Source organism: Triticum aestivum, chromosome 1B (genome assembly GCF_018294505.1).
Source record: "Triticum aestivum cultivar Chinese Spring chromosome 1B, IWGSC CS RefSeq v2.1, whole genome shotgun sequence".
Lineage (NCBI taxonomy): Eukaryota > Viridiplantae > Streptophyta > Magnoliopsida > Poales > Poaceae > Triticum > Triticum aestivum.
In genome coordinates, this window is record NC_057795.1 from 572,471,498 (window position 1) to 572,485,660 (window position 14,163).

The window sequence follows — 14,163 nt, forward strand, 5'->3', positions numbered from 1 at the left end:
TTATGGAATTCCCTAGCAATAGGAAGAATTCAAGTTAGAACTCAAGACTAGTGAGTAGTTGTCAATAAAGGTGTTCTACACTTACTTTATGTACGGTTGCACTTCTTCCATGTTGGTCAAGACATAGATCATAATAGTCGACCACTCAGTAGGTGAAAAGTTCTTGGGCTTCGGTCCACTTGCTTTGCCACCTTGGCCTTCGAAGAGGCTAAGGTCGGAAACATTACTAGTGGGTTCTTCATTGTAACGAGGAGCTGGATTTAACCTAGTCTGAATACTGTCATGATAGTACTTTGTCATCGTCGTGGCCACCTCCTCGTTCAGGTATGCCTCGGCTATGGAGGCTTCAATGCGGGCTTTATTCTGACATTTCCCGCAAAGATGCTTGAACTCCCGTTCAGGTGCATATTGCCATAGGAACTGCACAGGTCCTCCCATTCTAGCCTCATACGCGAGATGTAGGATCATATGTTGCATCGGATTAAAGAAACCTGGCGGAAATATCATCTCTAACTTGCATAGCAACTCAGGTGCTTGTTCCTCCAACTTTGCAACCACTTCATAATCTAGTTCTTTGGCACAAAGCTGACGGAAGAAGTAGCTCAACTCCGCCAGCACTCGCCAAATATCCTCTCTGACATACCCTCGAATCATCACAGGCATTATCCGCTCAAGCCATACATGGTAGTCATGACTCTTGAGGCCTCCTATTCGCTTTGTAGCCATATTCACTCCCCTCATGATATTAGCTGCATATCCATCAGGGAAGTACAAGTTGTTCACAATCCATTGGAGAATTTCCTTCCTTTGGGGCATTGAAGGGGTGAAAGGGGCTGGTGGCTTCTTCCAAGAATTACCTTTTGCACGAGGCACCAAATTTAATTTTGGCATGTTGCATAGTTTGGCTTGATCGATCCTAGCCTGAATGTTATCCTTTGACTTCTCGGTGTCGAGGAGCATGCTGAGTAAGGCCTCCGCAATATTCTTTTCAGTGTGCATTACATCAATGTTGTGTGGAAGTAGAAGATCTTTAAAGTAAGGGAGCCTCCATAAGCTTGGAATGTGTGTCCACTGGTGTGTCTCTCCATATCCCACAAAACCTTTCCCATCGAGCTTTTCCTCGAGAGCATCTAACTCATCCTTAAGATGGGCACCGGTCATAATAGGTGGTGGCAGGTCATCAACAATAACACCTTTTTGGAAGTGCATAGCGTCTTGCCTGTATGGGTGAGCAACACGAAGGAACTGCCGATGTTGGTCAAAGCATACATACTTGTGACCCTTAGCCAGCCAAATGAAAGTCACACGCTTTCGACACACTGGGCAAGGCCACCTCCCCTTTACACACCAACCACAAAATATCGCACGTGCTGGTAGGTCATGTAGCGATGTGTGGTACCAGATATGCATATTGAAGTGCTTCTTTGAAACGGCATCGTATGTCCGGACCCCGTTGTTCCAAGCAACAAGTAAGTCGTCCACCAATGGCTCCATATACACACTCATATGCTTCCCGGGATAGTTAGGACCTGGAATTATCAACGTCAAGAACATGTGATGTCGTTGCATGCAAACGCCAGGGGGCGGATTCAGGAGGATAACATATACTGGCCAACAACTGTATATGGCAGCCATCAAACCATATGGATTGAACCCGTCGGTTGTTATCCCAACAGCTACACTCTTCCAGTCATCTGTTTTCTTATGAATTTCAACAAATTTCTTCCATGCTTCACCATCCCGTGGATGTTGCATCTTTTTTGTATTGTACATCTTCCCTTCGGCGGCCCATCTCATATATTGGGCAGTTTCCTCGGTCATATAAAGCCTCTGGATCCTTTCTGTGAATGAAAGATATCGAAGGATATTGACGGCAATTGTGAGCTGCCTCTTGCTACCATCATCATCTATTACCTCAATATACCTAGAGGATTTGCACTTGACACAATAATTCGTATCTTTATGTTCATTTCTAAATAGCATGCATCCGTTTGGACAAGCATGTATTTGCTCATACGGCATCTTAAGTGAACTGAGGATTTTGTTCAACTCGTACATGTTCTTTGGCAATATATGTTCTTTAGGCAACAGGCTAGCAATAACTGACAATAACTCATTGAAGAAAATTATGCTCATGTTATGGTTTGCCTTTAGGGCCATTAGGCGTGCAATGCCATCTAGTTGAGTAACCTCTGTATGGGCGTGAAGGGGTTTTTGTGCCGCAAACAAAGCTGCATGATACTCTTCAGGGCTTTCCGGCGGCTCCTCGGAGTTCGGGTCCTCTCGCGGATCCGCACGGCGGATGTCATCTAACAGGTTTTCAATCCGAGTATCATATTCGCCGGTGCGTTGTCGCACCACCTCCGCCCTAGACTGTTCTGTCTCACCGTGAAAGATCCACCGGTAATAGCCTGGCGTAAACCCATATTTGCCTAAGTGTTTACTCATAGTAATCTTATCTCTTTCATTCTGGTTATCACACTCCGTGCATGGGCACCAAATTCCACGAACTGGCGTTTCTCCAGCAAATACTAATTCCAGGAAATCATTGGTCTTCGACCTCCACTCAGGGGTCATACCCTCCATGCTGGGATGTCCGGTGTACATCCACTCACGTTCTTCCATCCTCTGATATAAAGTGAAACACACAATAATTTTTTTTATGTAACAAGTGGTTCCATCAAGTTTTACGACATGCACTGAGCTATGTAATAGGTAAAGATAGGTCCTAATCCCACCCGAGAATGTGTAGGCTGGGTCCGCTTTCATGACGTACTCCGACCCGAGACAAAATTTCAGCAGCACCTCCCCATGTTCTCCAAATACACGTCTCAACAATAAGCCAAGAGGATGTGTATCTAGAGAACAACAAGGAGACACTGTCGAAATTCTATCTCGGATCTTAGTACATCATGAAAACGGCCCGCCTACACATCCTCAGGTTGTCCATGGAAAACGTGGACAATTCAAAAGAGTTGAGGGTATAAATATGCAAAGACTTGCATATTTATAGATACAACCCTTCCGAACGGGAGACACCTAGGTTACGCGACTATTTAGGTGATCTACAAATAATGAAAACCTACACATGAACGGGAAGAGATTACCCTTGAAGCGTGCAACGGAATTCACTCTCTCTTGTCAAAATAGATGCATGTCCTGCATGAAAGAATGAAGTTGTGTCAATCATATGCCAAACACACAAACATCAATAACACTCACACACACCCCACACACAAACACACTCACATATCCATACACACACATCACACACTCACTCACACATGCACACACACAGTGGCCCGCGCCGGCTCTCGCGGCGCCAACCGCGCCTCCCGCGCCCACCCCAGCGCCGCAGTGGCCGTACTGGCCCGCGCCGGCCCCGGCCACGTCAACCGCGCCGGCCGTGCTGGTCCAGCTAATCAAGCAAAGAAGCAATCATTATTTGCTCGGCTTCCCTTAGGGAGCTGGGAGACCTAACCCTAGTCGCTTCTTGCGCCGCCGCCGCCTCTCCCTCTCGCGCACGACGGCGCCTTGCCGCCGGCGACCGCGAGCTTCGCCACGTCCAGCCCCCTCCTTCCCCTAAAACCTATGCCCTAGACCCGTTAGGGTCCCAGCTCCTACCACTGACACACACACATACAAAGCACACACTCACACACATTATTCACTATATATGCATATAGATACACCTTTTGTTGTAGTGGAGAGGGGGGAAACCCCTTTTATTTCAAAAAAACGAGATTGCGTAGGAGGGCTCACCAACGGGGCAGGGGGTGGCGGGGGAGGTGAATGCCGGACGAGGTAGAGCTCATTGGAGGGGATGCCGCGCCGGTGGTGCTCGCTGAAGCTTGGCTGAGATGGTGGCGGTGGACGAGCTCGGTGGAGGTGGCTGTGGGGGGGGCTCGGTGGAGGTGGAGGGGCGGGGGAGGCACTCCGGTGGCGGCGGCGACGGCAGCAGAGCTCACCGGATGGGGCGGCGGCACTAGGGGCGGCGACGGACAGAGGGGGCGGGGGCGAGAGAAATAGAGAGAGAGAAGAGAGGAGTGAGCGTGCGCGAGGGGGAAATTTTGCATAAGTCCCCGCGGGAAACATTTCCGAGAGCCAACATTTAGAGACACTCGGTAAAAGTCTTAACCTAGATCTCGGGGGCTTTTCCGAGAGCCGCACCGACAGTAGTTACCGAGCGCCGTCCAGCAGTACTCGGTAATGTCCTCATTTTCCAAGAGCAACTCTCGGTAAATCATCCTTCTTGTGCATTCCCCATAATATGTATTATACTTTTTTTGTTTTCTTCCATGCTTGGCAAACGACCTTAGCACATCATAATTACCATCATGTGTTTTCTTTTCAAATGATGGGCCTCGCCCGGTTCTAGAGACCGGCACCCTTCCGGTGGCCCCGGCGGTCTAGGGCGTTGGTCAACACCAAGAGGGTGTAGCCCATGGTGAATAACTGCTTCTCCGTGTTAGTGCATGTCATCGCGAGATGACAGACCAAGTCTAGGCCAAAGCCACAACAAGATCCCATCCGTGTAGACCCGACGTGTCCGTTTCCCCCTCCAGGTGCCGGCCGTGAGGGGGGCCACACCCCGGAGAGGCGTGCCGCCTCTTCAGAAATGCAACCACACCATAGGGCATGTATGAGGGCCCGGTGCGATGCTCTGGTGGCATTGCTACCCACCCAGGGCCCCCATCCCGCCTAACCCTGTAGCGTTTGACCACGGGATCTAGCCCTTCGACTTTGCAGGAACGGGCTTTGACCAGTGGAACTCTCCACCCGGTTGTGTTAGGTCAGCCAATAGGAACACTTTGGAGCAACATCCGGGCCAAAGCCACAGCAAGACCCCATCCGTGTAGACCCGACGCGTCCATTTCCCCCCTCCAGGTGCCGGGGGCAGCACCATCCGTGAGGGGGGGCACACCCCGAAGACGCGGGCCGAGCGTTTGCAACCGCCACAACACTTCCATACTTGTGAGAGGCCGCCTACGCAAGGTTTGGCGGCATGTGCTAGCCCCCGGAGGCCGCCGTCCACAGTCGTAGACACACGAAGAGCAATCCGCGGAGAGGGAAGTGTTCAGATACTTCTTTAAAGTTCTCTCTCGGTGCCGGTCTAGAAAGTTGACCGGCACCGAGAGAGGGTGTAGTCCACGGTGAATAACTGCTACTCCGTGTTAGTGCATGCCATCACGAGATGACAAACCAAGTCTAGGCTCGTTCTGTCACGGGATCACCCACCGAAGATTCTGTCTCGGGAACGGACGCAGCCGGTCCTTGACGTTCCCGCCCGTGTGTGTGGTTTGTGAGGCACGTGCCTCGTCAAGGATGTGCGTTTCTTATTCAAATAGCACACCACCCCTACATGCATATACAAGGGCCACGCGCATCTAGGGTGCTCTCCCCCTGCTCGGGCGGTCTCCATATCGAGCACCCATCCGGTGGCCCCGGCGGTCTAGGGCGTTATTCGGCACCGAGAGGGTGTAGTCCACGGTGAATAATTGCTTCTCCGTGTTAGTGCATGTCATCGCGATATGATAGACCAAGTCTAGGCCAAAGCCATAGCAAGATCCCATTCGTGTAGACCTGACGCGTCCGTTTCCCCCCTCCAGGTGCCGGCCGTGAGGGGGGCCACACCCCGGAGAGGCGTGCCGCCTCTTCGGACATGCCACCACAATGTACGACATGTATGAGGGCCCGGTGCGATGCTCCGGTGGCATTGATACCCCCCGGGCCCCCGTCCCGCCTAACCCTGTAGCGTTTGACCATGGGATCTAGCCCTTTGACTTTGCACGGACGGGCTTTGACCAGTGGAACTCTCCACCCAGTTGTGATAGGTTAGCCCATAGGAACACTTCGGAGCAACATCCGGGCCAAAGCTACAGCAAGACCCCATCAGTGTAGACCCGACGCGTCCGTTCCCCGCCTCCAGGTGCCGGCGGCGGCGCCGTCCGTGAGGGGGGGCACACCCCGGAGACGCGGGCCGGGTGTTTGCAACCGCCACAACACTTCCAGACTTGTGAGAGGCCTCCTACGCAAGGTTTGGCGGCATGTGCTAGCCCCCGGAGGCCGCCGGCCACAGTCGTAGACACGCGAAGAGCAATCCGCAGAGAGGGAAGTGTTCAAATACTTCCTTAAAGTTCTCTCTCGGTGCCGGTCTAGAAAGTTGACCGGCACAGAGAGAGGGGGGAGGCCACGGTCAACAACTTCTTCTTCTCATGTTTTTTTTTACTTTACACACTCTTTAAAGTTGAGTTTTGAAAAAAAATCATCAAAAGTCATGGAATTTATAAACTTTGGTCGTAAAAACATATGAAATATGAGATAAAAAAAGATAGTGCAAAAAAAAGACAAAAAGAGAAGGGAAAAAATTTAGAGCAGTGGTTACCAAGAGTCGATTCTCGGCTCTCGGTAATTGCCACCTTTTCCGAGAGCTGCTGTCAGGTGGTAGGTGCGACATATGCCAATGGATGGCCTATCTGTGTGGGAGCCAGTAAAACATCGCCGGTGCATGGAAATGGGATAAGGCGAAGACATGCACGCCGGCGGATCTTACCCAGGTTGGGGGCTCTCCATGGAGATAATACCCCTACTCCTGCTCTGCAGGGTCTCCGCATGATCACTAGATCGACAAGAAGCTACAAGAGGCTCCTTGAGTTGTTCAGTGGAAGGAGGAAGAAGGGCAAGGCTAGCTCTCTCCTCTCCCTTTAGTGGTGTCTAAAACTATATCCGATCAACCCTTTGCATGGGTGTCCCGGGGGTTTATATAGGCCTACCCCCAGGGGTACAATGGTAATCTGGCTGGGCGTGGGCCCTAGCCGTCAGTGTCTACGACCGCCGGCTTCTTCGCTGACTGCTGGGGCCCGCCGGCTGCCGGCTCATCGGTCGACAGGCTGGCCTACCTCTTGGGGGTCTTGTCGGGGGCTGGTTACTGTTGCCTCGCCTCTGATGACGAGGGCTTTGTCGAGATAAGCATGGCTACAGTGCTGCCGCCTTGCGGACTCTCACTATAGCCTTACCTCGTCTTGTCTCCTTAATGGTGCACACGCCCCGAGGAGGGGAGCAAGCCGGCTATAGGAAGCCGGCCATGCCTCAGGCCGGCTGGGGGAGGCCAGGCCGCCTTCAGGCGTCTCTCTGATCGAAGGGACCCGCAGCCCACGGGCCATACTGGAAGCCCGTCGTGGAGGGCGTCATGACCAGCATGGAAACAGTGCCACGCCGAACGGGTGATGGCTGTCCCGTACGGCGTACTATAGCCATGCGTGCTCTGGGATTTGGGGGTGGCAGGATCCATCGTTGCCACGCCCTGTCCCATCATCGTTAGGGGGGGGGGGGCAGACCTTTAGGGCACGGCCCCTGGCCGCCTACCTGGGGCCGGCCTCTTGGAGTCGGTCCTTCCGTGGCCGGCTTCTTGGAGTCGGCCCTATCCTGGCGTCCTCCTAGAGAGTTTAGGGCCGGGCCGCCTTCCGGTAGCCGGCCTGTGAGATAGCCGGCCAGAGGAAGGCGGCCCCGCGTCTTGGGTGCTTCAAGGCCCGGCCGGCCCGTTGTTTTTTCTAAGGGCCAATGGGAGCCGGCTAGGCTACCCGTGCTCATTTACTCCGACAGCTGCTCTCGGTAAACCATCCACCTAGATCTCTTTCCTTCTTGTGCATTCTCGATAATATGTATTATACTTTTTTTGTTGTTTTCTTCCATGCTTGGCAAACAACCTTAGCACATCATAATTACCGTCTTGTGTTTTCTTTTCAAATGATGGGCCTCGCCCGGTTATAGAGACCGGCACCCTTCCGGTGGCCCCGGCGGTCTAGGGCGTTGATCTGCACCGAGAGGGTGTAGTCCATGGTGAATAACTGCTTCTCCGTGTAAGTGCATGTCATCGCGAGATGACAGACCAAGTCTAGGCCAAAGCCACAGCAAGATCCCATCCGCCCTCATCTGATCTGCCAGATGAGCGGCCGCTTCGACCCAAGCCGGTTGAGCACCAGGGAGATGCCTTATGACGAGGTATCTTACATGGTGAACTACATCGCGAACTGCAAGCTCAACGAGGAGTGGCAGTACGGCAAGGAGCCGTATTCTCGTGCCAACCCCCGCCTGTGGTAAGCTTTCTTTCTTTTCCTTTTTTCTTGTCGCCGAATTCTCTCTGGCCGGCCTCTGACCAGTCGGCTTGTTTTTTTAATCAGAACCCCCTCCTTCATCCTTCGGCCGGGACCGCGGGGGCGGAACGCGAGTTCGCCCCTGACCGCATGGTGGACGACCTCGACGACCCCGACTTGGGGGCGGCCGCCCTAGACGACGACGCAGTAGGAGAAGGCGGCAAGACAGGTGGCTCCGGGTTCACCGTCGGCTTTGATGACTGGCCTGACGATGACGAGGCCGACCCTAATCCGCGCCGCCAGCCGTCGTCCGACCATCAGGGTGCCGGCCCCTTCGGCGGGCCGGCTGCACGGGGTGGCGCGTAGAAACGCCAGGCGGCGCCGACTCTCTTCGGCGGGCGGCCAAAGAAGCCCAAGGGTTCCATGGCGGCGACCAAGCAGGACGAGGCGGCCGCGAAGGCGGCCCGCTTCCGCAAGGTGGTGAAGCAGCCGCAGGCGGTTTCGGCGTAAGTATTGATTCTCGCACACCTTTCTTTCTTTCTTTCATCAGTCGATGTTCTTCTAAGTCTCGTCTTGTTTTACCAACCAGGGCTCCGCTTTCTCTTGAGCGGACTACCGCCGCCTCCATAGTCGGCGGGGCAGAAGGATCTGCGAGTTCCCGCCGCGTAGACCCTCGCGGCGAGCTCCAAGCGGCGACGGAGCGGAATGCGCGGGAGGCGCGGGAGGAGCGGGAGGCGGAGGAGCGGAGGGCAGCCGCCACCGAGGCGGCTCAGGAGACGACGGCGGAATCGGCTGAGGCGCAGGCCGACGCAGCGGCCAAGGCCCAGGCGGAGGCCGAGGCCGCAGAGAGGGCTGCGGAGGCCCTGCGTAGCCAGCCTCCGCAACTTGTCATCCCCCTCCGCACCGTGGCCCCCGACATCCCGGTGCCCCCGCAGGAGGAAACCGGCCGTGACCCGCCGGCGATGGAGAGGGAGGGGGTGACGTAGTCGTCCCGGAAAGAGAGGTGGTGACGCTTCCGTCGGCCGGGACGGGCCAAGGCGGTCAGCTCGAGGTGCAGCCTGAGCAGCCGGCTGGGGGCGAGCCGACTGCAAGGGCGGATCTTGTGGTCTTGTCGCCGACTCGTCGGCGTGCGGGGAGGGCGGCTTCAGAGCCAGACCCGCAGAGGGCCGCCGGCTCCAGCTCATTGTCGCACGACCTGGAGGTGGCCAGCATCGGCTTGCCTGGGTGGATGCTGGGCGGTGGGACAGCAACGCTGAATCTGGCAGCGCAGGACGTCCGTAGCCGGCTTCAGGCTCAGGCCACTGCGCTGAAGCAGTGTACCCAAGAGTTTCTCACGACGCGGTCGGTCATTCGGGTGACTTTTCTTGCTCTTGATTTCTTTCGTGGGGGTGCGTCAGCGCACCCACTGGGTGTAGTCCCCGAGTTCCAAGTCGGCTGCTGAGCAGGCGGCTTGGAACTTCTCAGAAGACTTTGGTTTAATGACTTGTTCTTGCTCGCACCTTCGTCCTGTTTGCAGGATTATCACAACCTCCACGCCGCTACCTTCAACTCCTAGGCCCCGGAGATGAACCAGAAGGCTGCCAATCTGACGGAGAGCCGGCGTGAGTGCTTTTTCTTTTTATGTCATGTGGGGGCGCGTCAGCGCACCCACTGGGTGTAGTCCCCGAGATTCAGGCCGACTGCTGTGCAGTCAGGTCGGATCTTTCTTGCCGACTTCTTTCTTAATTTCTTCTTCTTGATATTGGCAGGAGCCAATGCTGACTTGAGGCAGCAGCTGGGCGTGGCCCAGACCGCCCTTCGCACCAGGGAGGGCGAGTTCAATGCCTTGGTTCAGGAGCGTGATCGTCTGGCCAAGAAACTGGCCGACCAGGAGGAGAGCCACAAGGCGGCCCTGAAGGCGGCGCAGGACAGCGAGGCTGCCCTCAAAGCCGAGTATGAGACCGAGGCGGTGAGCTGGGCCGAGGCGAGGCATGCTCTGAGCGAAGGCTACGTCCGGGTTGAGGATTTGATTGATGGTAGGCCGCCTTCTTCTTCACCTCTTTGCCTGTCCTTGTAATCCGGTTTATCTTCTGACTTGCTCTATTTCCTTCTTCTTTGTGAAGAATATTTCCCCGGCTACTCCGTCGCCGCCAACTAAGCCATCGAAGCTCACTGTGAGGCCCGACGACAAGCTGGGGTTGCGGTCGCACCGGATGCCGACCGGTCGCTTGAGGAGCAGCTTCTAGCGATCCAAGCCCGCCTCCAGCCGGCCTACCGCATGCTCCACCGGCTTCAGCGTGCTGGAGCGCAGGTACTGGCCGCCCTCTGGCCTGGCGAGGTGATTCCCTGCACCCCCAGCCGTACCGCCGACTGGCTGGAGGTGGCAGTTGGCCGCCTCGAGGCCTGGAAGGCTTCAGCAGCATGGTCCGGTGCTCGACGGGTGCTGGAGTTCATCCGGGCTTGGTATCCTGGGCTGAACTTGGACCAGCTGCGCACCTGGCGGCAGGAGGCTGACGAGGAGCTAGAGACGGTGCGGCCGGCTATCATCCAGCGCACCTCGGCAATCGCCAACTTCACCGACAACAACGCCTTTGCTATTGAGGTGGACGAAGACGGCCTTGCGCAGCCGGAGGAATGGTTCGGGCTGAACCCGGCTGACGGTGAAGACTTGGCAGAGGAGATCGACTCCAGTGACGAGGGCGAAGAGGAGGAGGAAGACGGCGAAGACGTTGTGCCGGATGGTGAAGCAGCCAGCCAGCTTCAGCCTGATCGTGCCTCCAGCAACAAGGCGCGTGCTAATGCACCGCTTGCCGCAGGTGACGATCAGGCCGAGATTCGGCAGCCGGCCACTCCTCCAGCCGACACCGCCGTCTCCACCGATCTGCCCGACGCCCCAGTTGCTCCCTTGGCTTGACTCGCCGTTTTTACTTTCCTACTTGTCACTCTTTGAACAACTTTTATTAACTTTGCGCAATTCCACCCACTGGGGGTGTATTCAAACTTTGTTGAATGCCGGCCTCTCGAAGGCCTTTTGTGTAAATATAATCATGCATGTGCTTGGCTTCCATTCCTACTTTCTTTTTATCTTTGGGCTGTTTTCCTTTGTCGCCCTCCTTTGGTCGCCGCCTTTCCCAGCCGGACAACTGCTCTGCAGTCTGTGGCCGGGTAAGGAATTGGCCGTCTAGGAGGGCAAGTACTCAACCTTTCTTAGATTGTAGTAGAGTAAGAAGGGAAGCCGGCCAGCCGGCTGCTTCGACAGCTGGTTGGCGGGGGGGGGGGGGGGAGCCGGCTTGCGTTATGTAAGTTCGTTAGTCCTTAGCCGTTTTTCATGTGGGCCCCTTTTTCCGCCTTTGGCTCTTGCTAGTCGGACAGCCGGTTCTTCGAGCTGCGACTTTCAGAAGAGAGGGCTTGGGTGCCAGCACATTACTTGTCTGACTGCAGGTAGAACTTGGACATAACTTAAGGCGGCAAGTCCCCGGGCCGACTAGTCAAACCCGGTGCCGGACGAAAAAACGAATGTAGTGACGTAGCCATGGGTATGATACCCGGCATTCATAGATAAAAGAGGGTAGTCCCCAAGAACTTCTCGGGGAGCCCTTTGTCTTATACTTAATACAAACGGTAGTATGGTACATACTGCATTTTAACTGTAAAATCTTCGAAGAAGATTGGCATTCCATGGTCGCTCTAACTCCTTGCCGGAATCGTCTCTCTTGCGTGCCTTCGGCTTCTGCGCATCGATCAGGTAGTAGGAGTCATTGCCTAGAGCCCGGCTGATGACGAAGGGGCCTTCCCAAGGGGCCGAGAGCTTGTGCTGGCCGGCTGTTCACTGGATCAGCCGGAGCACAAGATCACCCTCTTGGAAAGATCTTGACTTGACCCTCCGACTGTGGTAACGGCATAGACCCTGCTGGTAGATGGCGGACCGGCTGAGGGCTAACAGCCGGCTTTCTTCCAGCAAGTCGACACCATCTTCTCGTGCTTCCTTGGCCTCCGCCTCCGTGTACATGGTGATCCAAGGTGAGTCGAACTCGATGTTAGTTGGGATGACAGCCTCGGCACCATATACAAGGAAGAAAGGGGTGAAGCCGGTTGACTTGTTCGGGGTAGTGCGCAGACTCCAACGGACGGCCGACAGCTCGTCGAGCCAGCAGCCGGCCGAATGCTCCAGCGGCATGACCAGTCGGGGCTTGATGCCGGCGAGGATGAGGCCGTTTGCTCGCTCGACTTGGCCGTTTGACTGCGGGTGGGCAACGAACGCTAAGTCCAGTCGGATGCCCTGTGTCGCGCAGAAACGTGCCAGTGCTCCCTTGGCAAAATTCATGCCATTGTCGGTGATGATGCTGTGTGGTACTCCATTCCGGGTTGTAATGTCTACAATGAATGTCACGGCAGTCGGCCCATTCAGTTTCTTGATCAGCTTTGCTTCAATCCACTTGGTAAATTTGTCCACGGCGACAAGCAGATGTGTCATGCCGCCGTGCGCCGTCTTGAATGGGCCGACCATGTCCAGCCCCCAGACGGCAAAGGGCCAAGTGAGGGGGATGGTCTTGAGTGCAGAAGCTGGTAGGTGTTGCTTGGAGCCGAAGATTTGGCACCCTTTGCAGTGTTTGACTAACTCCTTGGCATCCTCCAACACAGTGGGCCAAAAGAAACCATGGCGGAAAGCTTTGGCGATGAGTGCCCTTGAGGCGGCATGGTGGCCGCATTCGCCTTGGTGGATGTCTTCGAGGATTCCTAAGCCTTTCTCTGGCTCGACACAGCGCTGGAAGACTCCAGTAACACTGCGCCTCACAAGCTCTCGATTCATTATTGTGTATGCTCCGGCTCGGCGTTGGACTTGTCTTGCCGAGATCTCATCGGTCGACAGCTCTCCGTTTATCAGGAAGTGGAGGATGGGCTGGGCCCATGATGGAGCTGTGACTTCTTCTATCGCCAAAACGGCTACTGCAACCAGGGTGGGCGGGCTGGGTTGTGAGGAGTTGGAGTCGGCTGCCGCCTGCTGTGTTGGTGCAGTCCCTGGGCCATCTACAGTAGTCCCCGGGCCGGGTTCGACTATGGCAGTCCCCGAGCCGACTGTCGGAGTCCCCGAGCTGGGTGTCGAAGTCCCCGAGCCGCCTGCTTGGTTCTCGAAGTTGGATCCGACTGCGTCGGGGTCAGGCGGCACGAAGATGGAACTGGATTCCGAAGATGGCTTGATAGACGGCTTGAGGAGGCATTGGAGGGCGACACCGGTTGGTATAGCTTGCCGGGTGGAGCCTATTCGTGCCAGGGCATCTGCTTGCTCGTTGTCGGCCCGTGACACGTGGAGGAACTCTTACCCCTCAAAGTATCCACTGATCCGCTGAACGAGGAAGCGGTAGCTTGCCATGTTTGCGTCCTTGGCGTCCCAGTCGCCGGATGATTGCTGGACCACCAAGTCCGAGTCACCATAGCACAGGATCTGGCGGATGCCGAGTTCCTTGGCTAGCCGAAGCCCGTGTATGAGTGCTTCATACTCATCCACATTGTTGGAAGCGGCAAAATGGATTTGCAATGTGTATCTGAGTTTGTCGCCTTTGGGAGAGGTGAGGACGATGCCGGCTCCCAAGCCGGTGCGCATCTTGGATCCGTCAAAGTGCATCTGCCAATGGGTGGAGTCGGGGGCCGGTGGCAGGTACTGGGTCTCGGCCCAGTCGATGAGGAAGTCAGCCAATGCTTGGGACTTGATGGCGGTGCGGGGCTGGTAGTAGATCATGTAGGGAGCCAGCGTAATGGCCCACTTCGCCACTCGGCCAGATGCATCTCGGCTGCCTATGATCTCGGCGAACGGGGCAGTGCATACGATCGTGATGGGATGCTCTTGAAAGTAGGGCTTGAGCTTCTTGGAGGCGAAGTACACACCGTAGCACATCTTCTGATAGTGCTGGTAGTGCTGCTTCGAGGTGGACAGTACTTCGCTCAAATAATACACCGGCCTCTGGACTAGCTGAGCTCGGCCTTCTTCTGGACACTGAACCACGATAACTGTGCTGACCACCCGGCTGGTGGCGGCGATGTAGAGGAACATGGGCTCTTTCTCAGTCGGGGCCGCCAAGACAGGCGGCGTGGA